The sequence below is a fragment of the Myotis daubentonii genome, chromosome 10 (genome assembly GCF_963259705.1).
Source record: "Myotis daubentonii chromosome 10, mMyoDau2.1, whole genome shotgun sequence".
Lineage (NCBI taxonomy): Eukaryota > Metazoa > Chordata > Mammalia > Chiroptera > Vespertilionidae > Myotis > Myotis daubentonii.
In genome coordinates this window covers 23,875,686-23,894,932 of record NC_081849.1, presented here as the reverse complement: position 1 = coordinate 23,894,932, position 19,247 = coordinate 23,875,686, and positions in this window count along the sequence as shown.

Below are 19,247 nucleotides of genomic sequence, written 5' to 3'. Positions count from 1 at the left end.
TCTTTCTTCCCTGGAGGTTACTGGGCCAGCATGTTGTGAACGTCAAATCCACCATCTTGAAAGAAAGATAAGAGTAACTAGAGACCCAAGGAAATCACTCCTTTCCTCCCTCCTCACTTAATTCTTTCCTGTTTGCTCTCCTCCCTCCCCATCCACTCACACTCTCCCTGGGCCATGTCCTCCTTACACATAAGGGTGTGGGCGCCATTGAGAGAACTCTGGGTTTAGAGGCAAAGACCGGTGCTCACTTCCTGTCTAAAAGAGCTGGGGCAATGGACTTCATCTCTCTAAATCTCAGTTTAGTCATCAGTCAAATGGGGTTAATAACACCTCCCTTCCCTCCCTCACAGGGGTTCTGGGGGTGGGTTGGCAGGGGGGGAGGGGCGTATTAGCAGAGACAACTTGGGTGACTTGGCTGGGCAAAGTCCTCAAAATGGAATGTATTATTATTTCAAAGACGTTAACTCTGAGTCACAACTGCAACTTAGGTCAGTGCTCCCATTGCAACGGAGAAGGGGAAGAGAAGAGAATGGAGAGGGGAACCAAGGAAACGTATTGCGTGAGAAGGAATTCAGCGAAGAGTCCCTTTAATCTGCCTTCAGGTGGTCCCCACTATGCTGGGGTAGGCAGTGAGTTTTCTGCTGGACAGGAAGGTCCCTGCAGTCAGTATTATAGTTCTCAACAGACAGCAGAGTCAATTTCTCGGTCCTGCTGAAGCCCCGCACAGCCCCCTTTATGGTCCGGCAATAGCAGGAAGAAAGCAGAGGCCAGCACACACAGCAGTCATATTGGAAGCAGAGCCTGAAAGATGATGCCTGAATGGTAAACAATGAATCTAACAGAAAGCCACAGGAGGCAGAGGAGAGGCAGAGACGGACGGAATCCAACAAAGTTGTTCAGCGGAGGATGTCAGCAAAAGGCCACTTAACTGTCACCAGCCGTTCTCAGCAGCCCCCCTCCCCATCTGTACCTTCCCCGAACGGCCAATTAACTGGCCATGTGTGCAGAGAGGGGAGCTCTTTTCCTGACAGAATGCCCCGCTCCCACACCCCGCTGGACCTACGCCATTATTTCGTGGGTCATCTGCTCAGACATGCCAAGCTCTCCTAGAACCCTCTGGCTTTGGGAACTCTCAGACAGAAACATTAGCAAAAGGTTTAAGGGCCTAAAAAAGAAAGCAATTACGCTTTCCACCCAAGTCACACTCGGCGTTAGTAAAAACCGGAATAAAAGGATGTCTTCGTAAACAGCAGCTCGGGGATTTAAAAGAAAAAGTGGGGATGGTGCTAGTCACCAAAAGTACCCAGCATCTTCTTGTTCAAACGCATCCCTTTAAGACACTAAAAACAAGACATCTATATCTCTGTGCTTGGTTTGGGGCTGGAGAGAGAGAGATCAAGAGCAAGAGAGAGAGAGAGAGAGAGACAGGAGCCGTTAAGAATTCGCCAGAATTCTGTGACAGCACTTCCAATAGAACTTTCTGTGATAATGGAAATGTTCTCTGTCTTCGCTGTCCAATAGGATAGCCACTAGCCACTAGCAGCTGAAGAACTGAATTTTTCATTTTAATTCATTTTAATACCCACAAGTGGCAATGGCTGCCGTATTCACAGCCCTAAAACACTGCCTCCAATGGCTGGATTTGAAGCAGAAACACACAGCTGTGTTTGATCTAATACCTAATATTGGTGTCTCCCTCAAAATTAATTACTCATCTAATCATTTATTCAATAAATGTCTACCTACTCTGTGCCAGGCACTTGCTAAAATCTGGGAATAAAATAGTCGTATAGACCTGGCCCTTAGATTTCTAATGGGGTAAGTAGAAAATCAATTTAAAATAAATATAACAAGAAAATCCACCCACCTGCAGGAGAAAATACAAAAAAGAGTTCCCTGAATCCTTTCCTCCTAGAAGAATATACCTCGGATTTAGGATCATTTGCCTTCTGCTTGAAGGATACCTTTTAAAACGTTCCTTGAGTGAAGTTCTCCCTTTTTATTTGTCTGAAAATCCTTTATTTCGCTGGGTTTCAATTCTAGGTTGATTATTATTTTTCTCTCGGCATGTTGAAAACATCCCACTGTCTTCTGGCTCCCATGTTTTGCTGTCAAAAGGTCACCATTGGTCCATTTACTGCTCTTTAGTAGGTGACCTTTTCTTATCCCTGGTTGTTTTGATGATCTCTTCGTCATTGATGTTCCGCAGTTTTATCTTTGTGTATTCTTCAGCTACACCACAGTGTGTCCAGGTATAGATTTCTTGAGTTTATTCTGCTTGAGATTCATCTGGACTCCTGTATCTGGGGATGGCTCTCTTTCCACTATTTTCACAAATTCCTCAGTCGTAATTTTAAACTTTGCCTCTTTTTCATTCTATCACCTTCTGGAACGTTTTATTAGCTATGTTAGGTCTTCTCATCCTATCCAAATCTCTTAATCACTCGCTATATTTCCACCTGATTGTGTCTCTAGGCTACTTCCTGGACAATTTCTTTGTATCAAATATCTGTTTCATTATTATTATTATTATTATTATTATTCAAATATCTGTTTCCTTATTCCAGTTAACTGATTCTCCCATCAGCTGAGTTTAATCTATAATTGAATCAATCTGCTGAATTTTAAACTCCAATTTCTTCAGTTCATCAATTCTGAAACAATTCCCCCCCACACACACATTGTAATACCTCTGAAATCAGGGTGTATCTTATAATAAGTGGCATCTTGCAATAATAATTGGCAGTGTTTCTGATGGCACATAACATTCTGGTGCATCTTACAGTCAATTGTGTTTTATAGTCAACACAATACAGTATTCATTTTCACAAGTTCTATTTGATTTTTTTCAAGTCCAAACGACTTAAATTTCTTACCTATTTTAGAGCTCCTTGTTTGTTGCCTTAAATTTTTAAAAGATAATTATTTTATATTCTATGCCAGATAATTGCAAAATCTGAAGACGTTGCAAGTCTATTTCTGTGGTATATTGTTTCTGCTGGCTCTTACTCGTGCTGCATTGTCTCCTTGCGCCATTCATCTGTGAGCCAGTCATTTTCTTTGGACCTTTATCTATAGGAAGCCTTGAGGCCTGGATCGAAGTGGAATTCTTCAGGAAGGATTTGCATTTACTTTTGTGAGTTGCCTGGGAGGCACTGCCAACCTGAGACCAGCCTAAATTAAATTATTTGCTCGAGTTTGGGGGTTTTTTTTTACTAAATAGTTAGCGCAAATTTAGATCACAAGCTCATGGGGTGGGGGCGGGCTACTTGTTATTGTGAAGTCTCGGGGGCTATTTTCTTCCCGCTCACCTAACACCAAGATTTTAAATCCTGGACAATGGTAGCATATTATTTGCAAGTGGGTAATCAGAGTTAGTGTTTTAAGGTCCTGGAGTTGTTAGGAGAAAAGGCAGATACTGATAATTTTCTAGACTTTGATTAGTTTGCTATGTTCAAATTTGCTAGAATAAGAACTAAAAGACTACAAACAGGTAGAAAGGATAAAGATGAAATGAGAAAAGCGGGTGGGGGGATAAAGGAAACGAAAATGAAAAAGAAAGGTTTAAGAAGGAATTTTTAAGAGTAGACAAGTAGAAAGGACATTTTTTTTAAAAAGAAACTCACCTAAATCTATTTTCAATCGTACTAAATGTAAAAGAGCTTAGCTCTCCGGTGAAAGACAAAAAAATATCAGAATAGATTTTGTTTTATAAAACCTACCTATATGTATTCACAAGAGATATGCCTAAAGAATAAGAACAAAGAGAAACTTAAAGTCAAAGATGGAAAATGGATATTCTAGGTAAATGCTAACCAAAAGAAAGCAGGTGTCGGTTTTTTAATATAAAATGAACTTTAAGGCAAAGGCATTATCAGAAAAAATAAGGGAGTCACTACATAATGATACTGCTTTCAACTTCCCAGGAATAGTTAACATAGAAAAATGTTCGAGAATAATTCTGACAGATAATGTGCAATCCTTCCAGAAGACAATTATAAAGCTTTATTGAGAAATGCTAAGGTTCTAAACAAATCCAAAGATATACTATATTTTTGGATAAGAAAACTCAATATCATAAAATTATACATTCTCCCCAAATAGATCTAGAGATTCAATGTGATTACAGTTCAAAAGCCCAACAATCCCACAAAACTTCACAAGTTGATAAAAACATATCTGCAAACATAAAGATCCTAAGAAGAGTCAAGGCAATCCTGAAGAATAATTAAGTGGGAGAGCTTCCTATACCAGACAGTAATATTTTTTAATATATTTTTATTGATCTCAGAGAGGAAGGGAGAAAAAGAGAGATAAAAGCACCAATGATGACAGAGAATCATTGATTGGCTGCCTCCTGCATGCTCCCTACTGGCGATGTGCCCTTGACCAGAATCGAACCTGGGACCCAGTCCGCAGGCTGTCAATCTACCTACTGAACCACACTAACTAGGGCAAGACATTTTTATTTTGTCTTGTTTTTTGTTAATCCTTACCTAAGGATGTTTTTTCCATTGATTTTTAGAGAGAGTGGAAGGAAGTGAGGGAGGAAGGGGAAGAGAGAGAGAGAAAAACACTCATGTGAGAGACACACATCTATTGGTTGCCTCCTGCACACACCCCAACCAGGTAGATGCTCATGTTGGAAATAGAACTCAAGACTTTCAATGCCCACGCCAATTCTCTAACCACTTAGCACCACTGGCCAGAGCAGTAATAGTAATTTAGACAGCAGAGGACTGGCACAGATAAATAGAACATAGCACAGAAACAAACGCAAGCACACTGGAAATTTTGTTTTGTGCAGACTTGACACAGCAGATCGTTATGGAGCAGTTCATTCAATAAATGTTGCTGGGACAGTTGTAGATCTACATGGGAAAAATGGAATTAGATCGCTATCACACCACATACCAAATTTTATTCTAGGTAGATTAAAATATTTAAATATAAAATGCAAAGATTTATAACACACTTAGAAGACAATAAAGAATAGTTCTATGACATTGGGATAGGGAATCATTTTTTCTAAATAAGACACAAAAGAAAAAAACATGAAGTGTCCCATAAAGGGAAAAATGGATGAAATCAAATACACTAAAATTAAGAACTTCTGTTCTTAAGACCCTTGACAGGGAGAAGAAAGCAAACCTCAAGCTGAGAGGACATATTTACAACACATAAAACCGGTCAACAATTAATTTGCATGACATACAAAGAACATCTGTGGATTCATTTTTTTTAATGGGCAACAAACATGAAAGGCCATTTCACAGAAGAGGACTCACAAATGATCTATAAACATATGCAAATTAGTAATTAATAATCAAGGGGGGGGGAAACAAATGAAAACCATAATGAAATTACCACATCACACCACCAAATTGGCAAAAGTTAAAAAGTCAGTCTACACCCAGTGCTGGCAAAAACAGGGGGCAATAGAATTTCTCACCCCCCCCCCCCCCGGTGGAGCTTGATAAATTGATGAAACCACTTTGGAAAACAGTTGTGACCTAGTCAGGATAAAAATGGACCACACAGCCTATACCCTGACAATTCCACTCCCGACAATCCCACTCCCAGCTGTGTGTTCTGGACTGGGACTCTTGCGCATGTGCACTAAGATACATGAACAAGTCTGGATTAATGGAGCTGGGGTTGTATTCATACCGAATACAGCAGAGTAGAGAAAATGAATCCACCACAGCTACATGCATCCAGTAGATGAACCTCAAGACCATGATGTTGAGTGAAGGAAACAAAATCAGGACACACATTGTATGTTTCCATTGATATGTGTGCAGAGACAGGTAAAATGAAACAATATATTGTTTAGGAATATGTACACACATGATAAATATGAGGACAAGGAAGGAAATTATTAGCACACATCAGTGGTTTTATCTGGGGAAGGGAAGGAGGTGCAATTGAGGGCCAGGCGTCTAAGGTTGTGTTGTGTTCTTGTTCATAAGCTGAACGGTGGATAAAGAGTGTTCATTTTATTTTTAACAGGGATAGAAGTCTTATACTGGCTCTTGTGTATTTGATGCATGTCACAATAAAACATGTTAAAGGAAATAGGAGAAAGCTAAATTCTTGCTTTTTCATAGTGAAAAATCAATAGATTTGAAACCGGAAAAAATCAAGAAGTAGCAATGGAGACACCTTATCTAGGTTTATGGATGTGAATGTCAAGGCTAAAAGAACGCAATATGATTATTGCTGGAGAGCGAGACGCGGGAAGAAGGAAGGGGAGCAGGGCTGCTGATTTCTACAACGCCTTGCAGAAATAGATGGCCCTTTAAACCATTTAGCTGTCTGGCTGGTTAAAATAAAAGCGAAGTTTAAAAAGCGGCATTTGATACCTGGGTGGTGGCCAGGGCCTGGGGGGTGGTGGGGAAACCATGAAAGGCCATTTCACAGAAGAGGATGAGTGTTCAACGGGGCCAGCGTTTCAGTCGGGGAAAACGAAAAGGTTCTGGAAATGAACGGTGCTGGTGGCTGTACAATAATGTGAATGTGATTAGCATCACTAAATGGTACCCTTAAAATGATCGAAGTGGTCAAGTTGATGTTATATATACAAAAAAAAATTAAAGCTCGAGAAAAGAGAGTGGCATCTGAGCTGAGTGAGGTGAAGTAGGAAGCAGTGAATTAGCTGGCGCGGGGTGAGGAGGTGGCAGGAAACCTGATTTTGTTCCCGCCGGCCTTCTTTATTAAAGGGATTCATTCCCACCGCTGCTGGGGAGCCACCCCGAGGGTCTCCAGAGATTGCATGAGGCGCTCCAATATTTGCAAATAAAACTCCCAAACTAAATTACGTTTAATTTCCAAAAGGCCCCTTTGGGTGCTCATGGAAATAAATATATCAAGTGTAATCTTAAATAAAGCACACACTGAGAGAAACAGGAGTGTCATCACTCACAGTGCTAAAGGATTCTTTGATTAACAGAGACTTACCGGTCTCTTAACATAGCCAGTGCCCACGGTCCATTCAAAATGTGATTTAATTAACAAAGATACAGGCTACCCCACCTTCCAGAAATATGCCAAACAGGTTCTTGCAAAGGAAATAAAGTAATGAAAACCGAAGGTGGGCTAATGATGCTCTGGACTAGAGTTTTAGATGTTCTTCATCATTTAAAATCATCATTCAAAAGCCTCCCCTCGACCCCCACCCCCGCAAGAAGCTCTACTAGGCACATCTCAACTAATCACATTTGGTGCCTCCCTCTACGTAGCAACACACATTATATAGATTTAAAGTCTGCACAAGCATCAGTCTGACATGAAATAAACTCCTCAGGGCCTGGGACTATGTTATATTCACCCGTGTGGCCCCATAAACCCTGCATACAGCCCAGGGCACTGCCCGGACCTACTTAGCGATTGACCCACTCATTTGAATGACTGCCTAAAGCTTAGGGACCAAATCCTTGCTTCCTAGGCCTTCACCCTCGTCTGCTTCACCAGCTCTGCATCCGTCAGCTCAGAGCTCCTGAACCTTTGCTCTGTCCTCTCCTCATTTTTAGTTATGGGACCTCATTCTCACCACCCACAGCCAGAGCTCTCACGTAGTGTCGTCTTTAAGTGCAGTCCTCCAACACCAGGGTCTTGCCTCCCCTTCCCACGGACAGGTGTCCAATCCCAAGCCTAGTCCCAGCAATTGATGACAGGCTGTTAGGCCAGCCTCTGCCACATGGCTACCTCCACCTGGGCACCCAACCGGCCTCCTTCCAATTGCAATACACCACCCCCTGACCCACTGGTCTAGCCACCCCCTAAGGGAGCCCCGCTCCGGCCCACCTCCACCCAGGCCCTGAGGAGAAGAGGGTCTGCCCGGTGACATGCCCTGGCCCTCAGCCTATAGCTCTCACTACCCTGTGGCGAAGGGTCTGGCTACCGAGGACCACCACTCGGTGAAGTGTCCCCACCACAGTCCAAGAGGCAAAGGGTTGGTAGCCACCACCAAAGAGGCCACTTCCTACTCTTTGAAGGGAGGGTGCCTATAGGACAAGGGTGGGCAACCTTTTTGTGAGTGCGTGCCAAAACCAGCAAAATCTCTGACTCAAAATTCTTCTGCGTGCCAACCCTAATTTTTTGAGAACTTGTTATGCCTACTTGATATCTCTTAAGGTGTACGTATGTGAAGAACCTTGAAGAAATAACAAAATTCATTCGAGCGACAAAAACACAGCATATGATGATGAAAAATACATTTATTTTTTAATGTATACAGGCACACTGATAGTCCGACAGAAAACTTTATGACTCCGTTTGATATTATCAGTGGGACTTTTGCTGCTGCATCACTGATGACAGAGATTTTACATCAGGTTTATATTTCGTGACCTTCAGAGATATGCACGAGCTACTACTTTCATCCGTCAGGGTACTTATTATGAGACTTAACAAAATTCATCACTGAGAACAAAGATTCACGATTGTAAATGGAAGGTTATAAGAGAGGGTTTGGCGAGCCAGCAAAAGTTACTGGCGTGCCATGTTTGGCACACGTGCCAGGGGTTGCCCACCCCTGCTATAGGCTAAATGATGTAGCTGCAGCCAGGGCCAGCCCCGTGGATGGGAGAGCCACCTGCCCGGCTCTGGGAGGCTCCTGTGAACCCCTATTGGAGGAGAGGCAAAGGTGACCCAGGCACAAAGGTGACCCAGGGGCCAGCAAATTCTTTCTGGAAAGGGCCAAACAGTAACTAGTTTAGGCTTTGGGGGGCCCATAAGGTAAGATAGAGCAAGCATTCTCACCGAATAGTCTTTCTTACAGGGAGAAATAGGGAAATCATTCTTAGCTTTCAGGCTGTACAAAAATAGGTGGAGACTAGATTTGGCCTGTAGGCTGTAGTTTGCCTACCCCTGTCTAGTTGAAGAGGCAGGTGAATGAAACTATTAGAATCTACTAGAGAGCTCAAGGTAAGGCAGAGACCGGTTAGAAGCATGCTTCAATCAAACCCCGAGATCTTCAGAATGCTCAGTGCAGGGAAGGAGGCGTTCACTCCTATTAGGGATAAAGGAAGAAATTCTTAAGACTGCTGCTATCTATTTTTATCGCATCCTTTTATATTTCCATTTTTGTTTGTGTTTTATAAAATAGCCAATATGAGCACAATGATATTTATACAGAATTTATAAATATATAATCACATGTGTCAGGTGTGACATGCTAAATTTTCTCAGTGTAGGGGTGCAGTGTGAAAAAAATGTGAAGAATGCTGGCCTCATGATCTGCCACTGATTGGTTTTGGAAAGCTGTATGCCATCGTGCCTTTGTCTATACTGGTGCCTCTTCTCTTAAACAGTGTTGGGTAACAACATCTGACTTCTTAAATTAAAATCTTTTTAAACCAATGTTGACAGCTATTGGAGAATGTTACCAACCTTGAAAACAATGTATTATGAGAAACATAAAAAAAAGCTACTTGAGTGCTGCTATGAGCAAGGTTCTGCCTGAGGACGCTGATGTCTCCTTGGGATTTGAAAACTTTGCTGCTCCTTTTGTCACATAGACTCAGAACCATCCTCCCCCAGGGCAGGCCTTCGGGGTAAGAACTTTGAGACTATGCGTTGCTGGACCCATGTTTACCCCAGGTCCTCTTTGGCGTGCATCAATCACACAGTCACACGCCTGTACGTGCTGAACTCAGCCTCCGTACAACAGCAGACTTTGTGCAAAAGTGAAAGCTTTTGACCTTACTTGATTTCACCTAAGCAGCGATGTTTGTGCATTTCCCTCACACTTTGTAGAACTGGAAAACTGAAATTACTAGTGCCCATGATTAAACAAGTGAGATAAAGTTGATGCAACTGAGGTAGAGCTGGCAGTAAACATTCAGGAAGCAAATAGCCTCACTTGGACATTCATTGGACTAATCCAGGTAACTAGGTATTGATCTGGTCTGGAGAAGAGTGAAACTATACAAGATGTTGTGAAGAACTCCGAAAGGTCGGAGATGTTACCCTGACTTCCAGCTAACAAATCAGCTTGCTACAGTGTCATGGATGCCAGCAGAAGACACAAAACTCCCGGGTCACAGACGAAGGACTTCATTCCTCATGGCTTTGGTGCCAGTTCTTTGAGCCCCATTGTCCACAGAGAAGGCCAGACGTGAGCACCTGCACAGGCCGTAGGTTAACTTATAGGAGAGGAATGCTGAGTGCAGGGAACCTGAGACCTTTTATGATTTCCATCCTTTTAAATTTGTTTTTTGTGTTTGTTTGTTTTTACGGCCCAGAATGTGGTCTTTCTTAGTGAAAGGTCCATGAGAGCTTGAGAAAAACATGTATTCCTACTGTCATTGGATGGAGTGTTCCATAAATGTCAATTAGATCAAGTTGATTGATGGCGCTGTTCAGGTCAACTATATTCTTACTGATTTTCTGACTGCTTGACCTATAAGTTACTGGAAGAAAGGTGTTAAAGTCTCCAGCCAGGTAGTAGATTTATCTATTTCTCCTTGCATTTCTGTCATTTTTTTCCTTGTGTATTGTGACACTGTGTTGTTAAGAGTGTACATGTTAAGAATTGTTACGTCTTCTTGGAGAATAAAATCCTTCATTATTATATAATGGTCCTCTTTCTCCCTAATCATTTTTCTTCTGTTTTGTCTAAAATTAAGATAGCTACTACAATTTTATTTTTGATTAGTGTTAGCATGGAATAGCTTTCTCTATCCCTTCTCTTTTAACATATCTGAATCTTTATATTTAAACTGGGTTTCTTGTAAACAACTTAATAGTTGGCTCTTGTTTCTTTATCTGGTCTGACAATCTCTGTCTTATTCTTGTGTATTTAGAGCAGCGGTTCTCAACCTGTGGGTCTCGACCCCTTTGGTGGTCGAATGACCCTTTCACAGAGGTCACCTAAGACCATCCTGTATATCAGATATTTACATTACGATTCATAACAGTAGCAAAATTACAATTATAAAGTAGCAATGAAATAATGTTATGGTTGGGGTTCACAACATGAGGAACTGTATCTAAAGGGCCAGAAGGTTGAGAACCACTGATTTAGAGCACTCACATTTAAATGTATCACTGATATTCTTGGAGTAATATCTACTATGTTTGTAACTGTTTTGTATTTATTATACTTGTTCATTATTTCTTTGGTTGCTCCTCTTTTCCTGACTTCTCTGGTTTTATTTGAACATTTCCTACAATTATATTTTATCTTCTCTACTGGAATATCAAGTATAACTTTTAAAAAATTATTTTAGTAATTGCCCGAGAGTTTGCCATGAACACTTTTAACTATGTCCACCTTCAAATAACACTATACTACTTCACATGTCATTTTATACCAGAGTATTTCCAATTCTTTCTGCCTATCCCTTCTGACATTGCTTGAAATATACTTCATTTATTTATAAGCTATAATAATATAATACATTGTTACTTTAAAGTTATCTTTTAGAGCAATTAATAATAAGAAAAATATTTTCCTTTACTTTCATTTATTTCTTCTTCTTCCCTTTCTATATGTAGAAACACATTTCTGACCTATATCATTTTCCTACTCTCTAAAGAACTTTTTTTTACTGCTGGTGATGAATACCCTCAGTTTTTGTTCGTCTGAGAAAGTTTTTCTCCTTTACTCTTGAAGAATAATCTCACTGGATAAGAATTCCAGGTTGGTGGTTTTTTCCTTCCAGTTCTTTAAACTTTCACTCCACTCTCTTCCTGCTTGCATGGTTTCAACAAGAAGTCCTCTATAATTCTTATTCTTATTTTTTCCATAGGTAAGGTGGTCTTTCCCCACCTCCGGCTTCTTTCAAGATTTTCTCTGTCTTTACTTTTCTGCAGTTTGAATGTAACGATTATATTTATTATACTGGGCAGTAAGCAAATCTGCCCTTCACGCAAGAGAGAAACATTATCTCTGTCTGCTCAGGCTGTTTGTTGTTCTAACATTCTTGAAAAGATAATCTAGAGTAATCTGGTTGTGCAGAAATGTAAGTAAGAGGTCTATGGAGCCTTGTCTCCAGCTGATGTATAAAACATGGGGGGGGGGGGGCGGGAGGAGAGAGAAAGCACTAGAAATTAGGTTTAAAACAATGGTCCTCAGCCTTTGCTCTCCATTAGTATCACCTGAGCAGATCTTTACAAAACCAATGTCCAGAGATTCTGTTTTAATTGATCTGGGATGGAAATGAAGCATCAGTAGTTTGCAAAAGTCCCCAGGTGATTCCAATGTATAGCCAGGGTAGAGAACCTGTCTTAAAGATAATGAGGTAGAGTGTAATTAGTAATATATATATAGTTTAGCTCATTGCTTCACAAACTTTGATGAGCACGTGAATTACCTGGGACTCGTGTTCAACACAGACTCTGATTCCGTGGGTTTAAAATAGCGGTCGCCTACCGATGGTCTGTGAGGTCTGAAAGGTTGGCGACCGCTGGCTAGAGCGAGGCCAGAGATTCTGCTTCTGACAAGTTCCCTGGTATAACCTGATGTTTTCATTCAACTTTAAGTAGAGCGGATTTGCTCACTGGGAATATACTTCTCTTTATAATCTGTGTCCACTGCTAGACTTTGCCCTTCAGGCTTTATACACATACATGTTCAGGCATGTATCATGTATGAAAGGAGAAGGCAGCCTGACTCTGGAAGACGGCTCTTGGGATAAGAGTGTAGCCCATCCTTTCCTGGGACCCTGGGTTTTGAGATCATGAGCAATGCGAGAGGCACTGCATGGTGTTAAAGAACAGAGTCTTGGAACTCAGGGCCATTAAGTCCTAAGCAACAACTGTACTCCGGCTCAAATATTGATGATAGTAGCAGTTGGAGGAGTGTCCACAAATTTGGATCCAAGAGTCAGGGAAGTAAAATCCTGCCCTAGCCATTTTGGCTCAGTGGCTGCTAGAGTGTCAGCCTGCAGACTGAAGAGTCCCAGGTTTGATTCTGGTCAAGGGCACATGCGCAGGTTGCAGGCTCGATCCCCAGGAGGGGGCATGCAGGGGGCAGCCAATCAATGATTCTCTCATCGTTGATGTTTCTATCTCTCTCTCCTCTCCTTTCCTCTCTGAAATAAATTTATATATATATATATATATATATATATATATATATATATATATATGTATGTATGTATTTTTTTAAAAAGTAAAATCCTGATACTGTATTGCTGGAACAAAAGCTCTATCGAATTTGAGCAACTCAGGAAAACATCCTTCAACTTGTTATGATTTCTCTCTCCTTCTATTAGAACTAAGGGAAGTCATCTCTGGACCTGGCATAATTCCCAAAGGTCATGATACGTTGGCCTGTGAGACTGCAGAGTTGGCACCTATAGCCTCCACCATCCTGCAGCCCTGGCACAAGTGGGAGAGGAGCACCCTCTTCCAGGGCCAGTGCCGTTCCCTGCCAGATCTTCCCCGGCAGCGATTTGTCCACTTTCCAGTTTGCATGAATATCTTTCTGGCTCCACAAGTCCTGTATTTGTTTTCCAGAGTCATTGGGAAGGCTCCCAGACCTCCCGCCAGGCACCAGGGAGCCTGGAGGACATTGAGAAATGTGCCTGTTAAATATTAATCCTCTTGATGTCCTTAGGGGGGGAGATGGGGGAGGAAGATCCGATGCCTTCTTTGACATGCCTCCTAAACAAGTGAATACCTGTCCGCCACCAGCTGCATCTGGAAGCATTTTAGAAATACCTCTCACTGATGAGATAGGTCATCAAAGGGCCTTGCATCTTGAACTTTCTCATCCAGATTTGCTGACACTGGAGCAGAAGGTCATTGCTTTCCCTGACCTCCGTGCTTCTCACGTCCATTTGTCCATTAGGAAAGAACAATGCCCGGGCAAGGTACTGGGAGCCGAGGAGGGAGCCTGCCTCGGCCAGTTAGCTAAGTGGAAAGAAGACACCGGGCTCCTTGGGGATCAGGTATGAAGGGGCGCCCCTGCAGCGATTCAGTCAGGGCCTGCCTGCTGCACCATCCTGATGCATCACAATGTGCTTCAGTGCTGGGATCCAAAATAAACAAAGCCTTGGCTTTGCCCTTGAGGGAATTACAAACTCAAACCCTGGGTTAATGGTTTTCTAAGGTTAGGCCAAGCTGTTTAAATACGCAAACAGAATATATCTATTTGTTTGTTGAGAGAAGTGGACATTTTGTCATCCAAGGTTCCCAGAGGCTAATAGTTAACGGTGGGCGTTTGTGGTTCTGTGGGCTATCTAATCCCCATGAAAGGGCACACGGTCCCCAGAGGATAGAAACAGTGCCTTTGGTCCATTTTGAATGTTTCGAAATAATTAAAACACTCTCCCAAATTATCCCTGGGTGACCATCTCCAGCACAGACCAGGAGGGGTTGGGCCCATCAGAATCACACAACGCCTCTCTCTCCGTTGGCAGTGGACGTCAGCCAGCGCTGGCAGCCAGAGGGTGACCTGGCTGCTGTTTCCTGCCTAACCTCCCTCTCCTCAATGAAAACTGGAAGCTCGGAGGCTTCAGAAGCCAGGCAAACAATGCCGGGCTGCGAACCCAGAGGAACTGGCGCGTTTCAAAGGCATCCACGTCCCACGTGGTGGCCTCTTTGCTTTTCCACCAACACTCTGTAGAGCGGCCTTGAGGCCCCGCTTCACCGTTCCCACCCATGTGCGCGTGGGCTGGCGTGTTCCTTCTCTTTACGACTTCGGTTCCTCGTCAGCTCAATAGGGATACGAATACCAGCCGCGCATATATCACCGGGCGGTTGTGATAATTTAATTATCCATTATCTATAAAAGCATTTTCAGACTATAAATCATTACAAAAATGCAAGCAATTTAACAAATATCAAGTCTTCCTTATCTCTGGAGGTTTAATTTATGCTCTGTCTCTCTTAGAATTGAGGGACATACGGGCCCATCTGTTTTCCAGAAATCCCCTGATAATATTTGTTGGAAAAAAGTACTCTTTTCCTGCTGCCCTAACTTGTTGAGTGTATGGCTTATGCAACTGTTAATTTGCTGCCCTGCAGCAAATCGAATCAACAAATATTTACTAGCTGCTGAGCCTGGCCTTGTAGGAAATACAGCAAATGATGAGATTCACTTTCTGCATTAAAGGAACAAATTGCCCAGCTGCACCACAAAACTGGGTGTATTCTAGGGGAGAAAAACTCTGCCTGTGCTCTCTGGATGCCCCCAGTACACCTGGAGCTTTACTTCAAATATCAGAAACAGCTGGCGTTCATGATTTAAGGCTCAGTACAAATGGTAGAAAGAATTTCTTTTACAAGCTGTCTGGTTTGGCGAAATTCCAGAATTCATCAAACAGAAAGATAAGGAGGAGGATGATAAAAGTGATTCTTCATAGTTGGTCTTAATACAGGGATACAAAAGGAATGTTATCTACATAGGACATTCCAGAGCTGGAACATACCTTCACGTTCACCCAAAACAGACTTACAGCAGGGCCTTCCCACCACCTGTAAAAATCAAAGATGACCCCACATGCCTGACACTGTTGTGCTTGGAAGTTGGACCTATGAGGGTTTCAGGCATCCATTTCTACTTAACATGGGAAAGCTTCCAGAGAAAGAACCCCCATATTCTTTCCCAAATAGTAAAAATGATTTAAAATCCAACTCCTGATTTTCTGTGAACTATTGAGATCTTTGACATTAGGTCTCATGAAAAGTTCAAAAAAAAAAAGTCTTCCAATTAGGGGAAATGCCAATGACCTAATCTGTAAATGAATTTCCACCATTTGGTGAGAATAAGAACTCCGGCAAACACAGTGCTTTTACTGCCAGGTATGGTGCTGAGCAGAGTAGCTTACTACAGTCTCCTGATAAGCCATTGTAAATAACGTCATTATTCTCATTTTAAACATGAGGAACCAGCCGAAGCCAGTTTTTCTCAGTGGTTAGAGTGTCAGCCCAAGGACCAAAGGGTCTCAGGTTCAATTCCCGGTTAAGGGCATGTACCTCAATTGCAGGCTCTATCCCTGGCCCCCGGGTCGCACACGTGTGGGAGACAATCAATTGATGTGTCTCTCTCACATCAATGTTTCTCTCTCTCCCCCTCCTCACTCACCTTCACTCTCTCTAAAAATCAATGGGAAAAAAATATCCACGGGTAAGCATTAACAAAATATATTATATATATATATATGGAACCTGGGGCTCCCAAAGGTTACATTATAGTCCAAGGTCACATGGCTAAGTAAAGGAGTTGGGCTGCTTCCCTCTCCTCACCATCTGTAACCCAGAAGACAGAAGTGGATGTGGTCTGCCTTCCAGGAGGCTGACAGTTCAATGAATGGCTCCCTTTTTAAGTGGCAGCACATGGATAACACCCAATCCCATCCATAGCCACGGACCGTATCCTTCACTCTGTCTGCTACTTCACAAAGGTCTTCTTTTGAGTGTAAGGGCTGGAGACGGCTCAGCAACCCCCCTCCCCGGGACTACAAAAAAGAACTCAAAATGCTCTTTTCAATCATCAGTGCTCACTGTGCTCTTAATAGTGGGAAATTCCATAGAGGCTGATTTCATACAAAGCCTCTTGAACTTAAATGTATTTCAGAAATTTAAGTCATGCTCATGAAAGTTTATGGCTCAGGTTTTCTCTTTTTCAGTGGGGCTTTCGCTTAGAAAATAGAACATATTTTTTGTCTTGGGCAAGAAATGTATTGCTCTTTAAATGTTCCACCAATATAGTGTGGGTAATAACATCTAGCCCACCTTTATCGTGTGGTTTGGGGGAGTATAAGAAGAATATGAAGAAGAAAGTTCAGAACAATATTATAATGTAAGTCCAAACGCCAACTTCTCTAACTTTCCCAACCTAGAGGCCCGACCACCACCCAGCACTCTCCTTTCAGCTGCCACTTTTCTTTTTATTTAAAGCAGCTCTCATTACCCAAATTAAATTTTTTAATTTGTCTACTTGAGTATTTCCTGTCTCTCCAACTTCAATAAAATTCCATGCAAGAAGAAATTTTGTCTTTTTTTTTTCTTTTTACCATTGCATTGCCAGCATCTAAAATTGTTCTTGGCACACACTAGACACTCAATAAGGGCATGTTGAATAATAACACCCTTTTGTGGTAAATCTGCATTTTTATAAACTTCCTTAAAATTGGATTTCAGGTCCATAGAAATAGATTAATCATAATCCTTGGTTCATGGCACGCTCATCGGTGATCCCTGTATAGCCCTCTTTGGTTACTTATTTTGCTACTTAACTAGGGGTTTTAAAAAACAGAACCTGAAACAAAATCTAGGGTCCTTCATCTAACCATAGGGCCCTGATCTCCATCTCATCCCCCTGCCTATCCTCATCTGAGGTCATCATATTCAGAATCCCATGTTCTTTGTTTCTTATTGTCTTAAGAAACATTTCCCTAGAAGCAGAGCCTGGGATGATGGGATTCTTACTTAGGTGACTTATTGAAGGAGTGCTCAGAAGAAGGGGAGTTCGGGAAGCAGGGTGGTGCAGGGAAAAAGCCAGGCAAGTGTGTAGAAACAGCTGGAGACTGGATTCAGAGCGTGAGAGCACACGTTGCCCTATAGCATTGACCCACCTTGAGGCAAAAGACTAGCTCTTTGTAGCTCCAAGTCCGTCAGTCATTGACTGACCTGTGGGGAGGTGATATAGGGAAAGCAGGTGCACAGCCTCCTGGGTGAGGCAGCCCCAGTGGGCTAAGGGCAATTCTCCAGAGGAGGGAAGAGCTTTGAGCTATTGGCAGCCAACACTCATAGCAACTAGGGATCAGTGCACTTGACCGGGAAAAGGGGCTCTAGGCACTTTTCCTACACCTTGCTTCCCTCTTTATGCTGTTTTCTCAAATTTTGTATACCTTCCTTAAAAGTATGTATAGACACACATTTTTCAGTTATTTGGAACTTTCTAGAAAGAAAATCACACTAAATTTTGACTGTTGTGTAATATTTCAGTATGTGAAAATACCATACTTTATTCACCCATTCTCCTACTGGTGGACTTTTGAGTCATTTTGGGGTTGTTGCTATTAGGAACAGTGTTGCTATGAACATTCCCATTTGTGTTCCTGTCATATATGTGCAAGAATGGGGGGGGGTGCCTGGGATAGAATAACTGGATCATAAGGTATGGACTCTGGAAGGTAATGCCAAACTGTTTTCCATAGTGCTTCTACTAATTCGCATGCTCACCAACAATGCGTATATGAGCGCTATCATCCACACCCTCTCCCACATTTTTTACTTTTGTAAATTAAAGGAGCATAAAATGGCAATCTCATCATGGTCTTGATTTATATGTCCTCTATCAATAATCATCTCTTCGTATGTTTATCAGATATACCTGTTTCCTCTAATGTAACATGCTTGCTCCTATATTTTGGCCATTCTTCTATCGGATTATTTATAATGTTATTAATCTGTAGGAACCCTTTATCTGGCCTTTATCTGTTGTGTGTATTTTGAATATTGTGAATATCTTCTCCTACTTTGTAACTTTCTGTATGGTGTCTTTTAATAAACAGATGTTCTCAATATTACTATAGTTGCAGGTATTCTTTTTTGGATTTTTACACTTTGTTTAAGGAATCTAAAGGACAATCTCCATCTTGGGTTGGGGGTGGGTGGGCACAAATGCAGCCGGGTTACAGGTGAGTCACAGAGGCAGGTACTGTCGTGCCTAAGGTGCACTGTCCGGTCGCAGGCAGCCCTGACCAGCCAGCACAAGCACCAGCTAGCTGGCTGGCAGGTGTGTTCTGGTTATAGAATTGGATATATTGTGTATTAGAGCTGGATACCATTAAAAATTCTAATCATAGACTGTAATTAACTTTCCTCGCTCTGATGGCCCGCTCACTAAACAACCTTCTGATTATAATTTGGCTTCCCATGTATGTTGCCTACAGGGAGAGAATGTACTGTTCAGGCTGACGTGAGGATCCAATTCACTAAATAGTTATATGCCGTAATGTAAATTAATAAATTCGTATGCTGGTTTTATCACATGCCTCATCTGAGCTCTGTAGGCGTGAGTCAGCATCCCTGAGTCTAATCAACACGGACACAGAATATCAAGCTTCTGAGCTGAAAAACGAAGAGCTAGACTCACCACCAGAACGAAATCACCAAGGCAACGCTGCCCTGGGGGCCCCCCGACCTGATGGAGAAGGTCTTCCTCCACGGCATGTGATAAGAGCAGAGATTAAAATGAACTTTTGACGTTATAAAGAGCTGCATATTCAAAACCGTGGCTTGCTTCTATTCAGGTAAAGGTGAAGAAAAGGAGACAACCGTAAGAC